We start from the raw sequence: 6,895 nt of genomic DNA, 5'->3' as shown, positions 1-6,895 counted from the left end.
GCTTTGATTGTGGTAAATCGGATTTTATAAAAATAAAAAAAAAAATAACAAAAATACTAAGGGCCAGGATGTAATGAAGGCAACTCTCACCAAAACATGCTACACAGCATTTCAGCAAACACAGTTTAGACTGTCCCAATCAATGATCGATCTCCCCAGTTTACAGACATCATCAGATCCCTGCTGTACCTCTTTCTCCGGTGATTGAGCTCGCAATTCCCCCTTTAAAGAGCCGCTTTTAGTGCATTTTTAGTCCAAGAAGTGCCCATGTCTCCCTGATCTTGTCACCTGCGTGTCTTTCTCCAGACTTCCGCCTCTTTTTCAAAACTTCTCCCCTACCATCACTGTCAGCTGACATGGAAGTCAGCTGACAATCTTAACAAACAGCTGTTCACAATATAAAACAAACAACATAAGCAAAAGACGTAACTCAACACAGCTATAGAGCTACACACATTCAGGCTGGAATCATTCTGAACAAGGAACGTTTAAATAAGACATTTAGTATTTCACTCTCTGATTTAAAAGCATATTTGGGGCCACATGCATTAAACTGCTAATGCAATTTTCTGACTAAGTTTTTATGCTACTTGTAAAATTAATAGAGGAACGGGAAACAAGGTAAGCCACGATTGGCAAATACGTCATTTTTTTCATTAATTTGGCAATGATAGGATGTTGGCATTTTGTTTCCATATCGTGTCTTTTTTCGAACTAATAGAAGCAAAACATCCAAAATATACATTAAGATGTTCATCGCACTTTGTGTAGTTGCCTACATTTCTATTATAAATGTAAATACACATTGGCTGTTTTCTCATAATTAGATTTTTCCTACAATAAACGGCCCACTTTAATTCCTATATATATTCTGGAGGTTTTTACTGAGGGATTTATTCTCATATTAAGTAGAAATTAATTTATATAACTTTTTTAAAAAAAAATAAAACCATGGCAAAGTTTGTTGTTAATCTAGCATTTTCTGATTTTAGAACGCAAAAGAAGAGTTATCCAAAACGTTGGCTTGCTCTATACTGCCATCCCGTGGAGGGTTTGCAGAAGTACGTCACGTTGGTTTAAGTGGAGTCTTTTCAGTGTGGACTACTGTGCCCACAACAAAGGCCTAATTTCAGTCTGCACATGGGTTACATATTTTTCCCGTGGTGTTTTAAAATTGATTTACATTAATTTCCATCCTCAAATATAATGACGTACAGCTTTTTAATACTGTCATGAACGGGAGTGTCACCGCTTTAAAGCAGACGTGCCACCACTTTAAAAAAAAATCAACTTGCGAGCTATGAGAGGGCGTGGTTTAAATTTTAGGAGATACAGAAAACTTTAGAAGGAAAAAAAATAATTTAAAAAATAAAAATCTATGCCGCTGTTCCCGCCCGGTTTCGAACCGAGGACCTTTCGCGTGTTAGGCGAACGTGATAACCACTACACGACGGGAACTGGCTACCGTCTCACGACGGCACAGGCATTTTTTTTAGTGTAGAACATCTGACTAGTGTGACTTTCTGCTTTTATTTTCTTAACTTTTCCAATTTATTTTCTACGGTAGTCCTTATTACTACGAATGTAATATATCTGTGGCCACGAGTGGGATTTGAGGGATGTAGTTCACCTCTTTTCTATATGAGTAAAATGGGATTGAGTGGCAGCGGTACTGTAGCAGCTTCACGCACATGCACATACAGTAAGTAACGTTGCTGAAGTAAGTAAGACGGACTCATAACATCAAGTATTAAGTATCAAGTACTTTAGCTGGTCAGTGCCATAACTTAAAAAGTGTTTCATCAGTAAGTCATCAGATATCGTTGAGGCCTATTATGTCATCATTGCATAAGTAAATTGATTCTAAGTGTGCATATTTTACTAAATTTAAAATGTTTATTTTGTATTTTGGTTAAAGCTTGAGTGTCATGATTTACTTATTACTGGACTTTAATAGCCATTACACTGACACACCTGTTTATCTATGTTTATGCTATTTTCTGTGATCTGTGAAGTATTTGCAGGGGCTGAGAAACCACATTTCTCTTAGCACATTAAAGACTTGAAGAAGAAGCCAGCTTCTTTCTAGGAAGAATGACAATGAAACTTAGGGAAGGTAGGGCAGGGTCCATCTCCAGCAGGAGAGCAGTGAAGACCCCAATGCCAGTTTCCCTCTCAGCTGCCTGCCATTCCCTCACAACCTGGGATAGAAAATCAGGCATCAAGTGTACTGAGACCAGGCATGTTCACATGTAATCCTCCTATACTACCAGTGTGTCTTGCATGAATATCTGTTTCATTCCTTCAGTGTGTTACATAGCTATAGTAATTGTGTGCTAATGTTTAGTACTGTACAGATCTGGTGCGATTTTTTTTCTGAAAGCACACAGAGAATCACTCTCCCACGATTCTTCTTTCATGCCTGAGATCACAGCAGCTCCACCTCTTCTAATGTAAGCATTTTATTGTCTTACAGCCTATCAGACGGGATATCTTAAGCACATGTTTACTGTATAATATGCACACTACCCACACCTCTTCTGTGTGTATCTCACATCCTAGATGCGTTCCAAGAAGACATCATCCTTAATGAAGGTATGCATTTCTAAGATGCTGCATAACCAACGACATCATCATTATAAGCTGTATTTCTTGTTCTCTCATTGTCATGTACTGCAGTGTTTTATTTTGTTTGTGCTTCACAACTTTGCAATATCCAGCTCCTCCTGTCAAGCACCCTGCAGCCAATGTGCAGTCAGGCAGCCCATAGCAGCCTACAGATTTTTCCCAGGATGTGATCAGTACACCTTGCAAATCACAGGAGGACTTGCGAGAACTTTTCTGCTTCAGTGTGTTTTCAGCTGGAGCTGCAGGCTGACAGACAGAGGGAGGATGAGTACAAGAGAGTGGCAAGGCAGGGCAAAAAAGAAGTCAAGTATGCAGCTGCCAGTGAGCAGGTTCTGTCACTACAGGGCACCAACAGGCCTCAAATTCATACTCGTTTATTTCAGGCATGGTGCAGGGCATGGGATCGGATTGTTTCACTGCAAAATAATTTAATAATGGTCTATTTATCATCAAATAGTTTCTTGGTTTGTATGTTTTCATACACACTAATGTCCCTGTTGCACTCTAACAATTATCCTGGTTATAGCCATATTCAGGGCACAATATGATATCCATATATCATATCCATATCTATGTGTTATCCCTCTTCTATTCTGGTTTTCTGTACAGGTCTTTATTACAGCTGTGAACTCTGAGGTGCAGGTATTGTCAGTGTCTGAAAAAGACCTCATTAGCTATCTTGTTTTATCTTTTTTCAGTACCATACAGAGTTTCTCATATATATATATATATATATATATATATATATATATATATATATATATATATATATATATATATATATATATATATAATGTTGAAGGGAACATGGAAGCTTAGACTGACTGTACATACATGTTTTGTAAAGAAATAAATGTTTTTTTTCCTGAGCATATTGCACCGGGGAATGTGAAATGTATTGCTGTGATGTTTTATAACTGATGTTCACATTTCCTCTTTGCTGTGTGTAATGTTTTTCACTGGAAATATGTGCTTTGGGGTATTTGGGGTAGACTGAATATTCTAATGATAGACTTTTACCTCTGCCATATTTTTTATATGATACTTGTGATTCTCTCTCTTTCTCTTTGTATAGTCTTGAAAATTGTCGTTTAATGGATTTATTTATTTATTTATAATCATTATTATTTCCTGCCTCCTGACTCTGTTGATTGGTCCTGGAGTTGCAGCCACTCCCTTTTTAAAATGGCTTCTCTCTTTGCGCCAAACTGTTTGCCAGATGACGGTCTTAGCAACAAACGTCACGCTAACAAAGGTATTTTTGCAAGTTAAACAATGTGAGTTAGTCTGATTAAAAGTTTTGGACAGGCTCATGCCTCTCCTACGCACATGCCTCTTAAAATAAAAGCACAACCTTTGGTTAAAACGATATGCAACCAGCAAAATGGGACACTAACAAAATGCTTGGCCACTGTGATTGTTCATCAAATTCCTTTAAAGCAGGGCAAAACAGTGATTTTGAGTTATTGCAATCATCGACAAAATACTCATTGCAAAGTTCACCTGTCTACATTTGCCAGGTGTCCTAATTGGTGACTTTGTGAAGCGTGGGATCATGGGAGTTGTTGTCTTTCACCACCGTCGCAGAAGAAATTACAACAGAAAGTAGTAACGGACAAGGTAACGTATTAATGTTTTATTGTTTGCCACCTTTAGACCTATATTTGTGCTATTTAAGGTGTTTGGTTTGTCTCGGTGCATTCACGTTGTGTCACATCATTCTAATAAAACTCCTGCACGACGAAACGTTAGCTAATAAGATGTTAATTGCTAACTTACATTACCTGAGTCAACGAGCCACACGGCTAATGTAGCTAACATTATGTGACCAGTCCAGTCGTGTAGTATCCCAGCGCTGTTATCCGTGGTTGGAAATAAAAATAACTGTATTCCATCACGAGTAAGCGATACGAAAAAGTAAACAAACTGACAAACTAACTAGCTAGTTTGCTAACTTCTTTTCCTCCGTCCGCACTCCGGTCTGAACCGTGTTTCCGCGGCGACAGGCTGTAAAGGGGATATAATGCCACGTACAGGTGACCACAGTGGGAGTCTCCATTAAGTTGAATGAAATTACAGATTTCATGGAGTTTTAAACATTATTGCAAACATGTGGATTAATGTGAGTACAGCAAAATTGTTTTTTTTGTGAACTAAATGTTAAAATGATACACATTCTGGACAAAAATAAATGCAGCATGTAGTATTTTGTTAAATTCCACTGGGGAGTGGGGTCCTAGACAATCAAAAGTCACCATATCCACTATTTTTATTGTGTAGTGCCACAGAATTTGGTTCTCCATGTTGTCCCATTCTTACAGAGGGGATTGGTGCAGTTGCCAGACATTTTGGGGAACAAGGTCATTTTGTCAGACACGTCCACCCAGAGCTGTCAGAAACTATTTCTTCTTGTAGATGTGGACATTCAAGTGTCTGGCTGCAGTTCTAATGGACATGCCAGCATCCATCATGTCAGTAACGTTCTTAAGTTTCTCTTGTCATCTGTGGCACTGTCATTTGACTAAATCTGCATTTTATGAAGGCCTTATATAATCACCGATCAAAGGAGTGTCTGTACTGGTCATGTTATTTGATCTTCGTTCTATAAAACCACACCTAACTAGGCTCTGGATTAACTCAGTGGTCTAGAATTTGTCTCCACAGCTCAAAACGTTTTGTGTACAATTTTCTTATCAGAACAGTAAAAATTCTATTGTTATCTTTTGCTCCAAGTCTGATATAAAGATCATTTACACGCTGCATTGATATTATGTTCAGGTTGTTTCAATTCAGAGGCTAAGTGACATCTTTGCTACTAGTTGCTATTTCTAAGAATTGAGCCCAAATCTGTTCAAAGTGGGTTTGGATGTGTCATTGTGCAGCTATCCATATGGTAATACAACACAGCAAATTAAGTATTTTACAGTAGACAAAATAGGATATGTTATCTGCTTACAAACTAACTAGAAATTTCATTTGCAGATGTGTTAACAGGACATAGAGGCACTGATGTAAAGAGAACTGAATCCACCACACCTGCATTGGTATGTATTATGATATCTAGGCTAAGTATGTGTGGGATGACCTCAGATTTTGCATGACTAGTTTTTTAAAAGTTGGCCGTTTTTCAAATACTACTTACTAGGTGTACCTAACGGTGTTTGGTGATGGGGAAAAAGTTATATTAGGTATTTCTTTTGTTCTTTCATATGTTTTGTCCTGGAGGCCTGTTCTCTTACAGCTTAACATTTTGAACAAACATATATTATTCTGCCGACAAAATAGCCCACGGAACTGTTAGCATATTGCCATGTGGTGCCCATGTTTGCTCAAATAGTAGGAAAAGTAAAGATGAATAACTGTGAAGGCTCTATTTTATCCAAGTGTTCCAGTACATCATGACGGTGAGACAGTGCGTCAGCATGCACAGCAGATGTTTGTTCAGAACAGGAAAAACACAAGTGTAATTAATAAATCTTAACTATGGCTGAATTCCATCTAGTGTTGCTTTAACCTGTCAGTCAGCAAGCATGCAGAATACAAGGTGCCAGGAGAGGATTCACTGAAATGGAATGCAGCCATTATTAGTGTTATCAGTTACACCTGTGATTTTCTTGCTATGATCTGATAAAATGTCTGCTGTGAAAATATTCTAAACAGGATTCTAAAACTGAGGCAGCTGATTAGAGTGCAGACATCAATGATGTTATTTACCAGTGCTTTTTCCTACTGTGCTGATAATGAGGAGGAGGATTATGATTATTATCATCATTATTCGTAGTAGTATTGGTATTATTGTTGTCAGACTTTTGCTAACATGCTTCAAAACTTAATTGTTCACCCCAAGTTTGTGCTGTTATTTTGCAGATAACAAATGCTGATGATTTGACATGAGTCTGGAATTTATTTTATTTTGTAAGATAATTTAGATAAGTTTAGAATTCATTACTGTTGTCAGAGGAACAAGTCCAAACTTGCAAATGTGCAAGCCTATATAGTATCCTGACAAAGACATTTTAGGGTCAGCTCCTTAAATTACTTTAATTTATCGGACACTTAAAACAATTATGAAGTACAAATGGCTTAGATTTCTCATGAAAGAATGTTGCCAATAGTTAAGAAATTGCTGTGATCTGTCGGTGTGATAATCACAAAGAAGACCGACTTACAATTAATGTATAGATGATAAAATATGCAATGTAATAAATGTGTGTATTAAATTAGAAACAGGCCAAATTTAATTTCTGATTCTATGAAGAAAAAGACA

General features: G+C 37.4%; 1 non-coding gene across 1 annotated transcript; it reads right to left on the bottom strand.

Annotated features, from left to right (window-relative positions):
• Positions 1–1,385: 1,385 nt before the first annotated feature.
• On the bottom strand, positions 1,386–1,458 carry trnav-aac (transfer RNA valine (anticodon AAC)). Its single transcript has one exon. It is a non-coding gene; the product is annotated as a tRNA-Val (tRNA).
• Between the last annotated feature and the right edge of the window lie 5,437 nt (positions 1,459–6,895).

The sequence above is a fragment of the Amphiprion ocellaris genome, chromosome 7, assembly GCF_022539595.1.
Source record: "Amphiprion ocellaris isolate individual 3 ecotype Okinawa chromosome 7, ASM2253959v1, whole genome shotgun sequence".
Lineage (NCBI taxonomy): Eukaryota > Metazoa > Chordata > Actinopteri > Pomacentridae > Amphiprion > Amphiprion ocellaris.
Note: the sequence above shows the minus strand (reverse complement) of the source record. Positions and strands in the feature narration are given on the sequence as shown.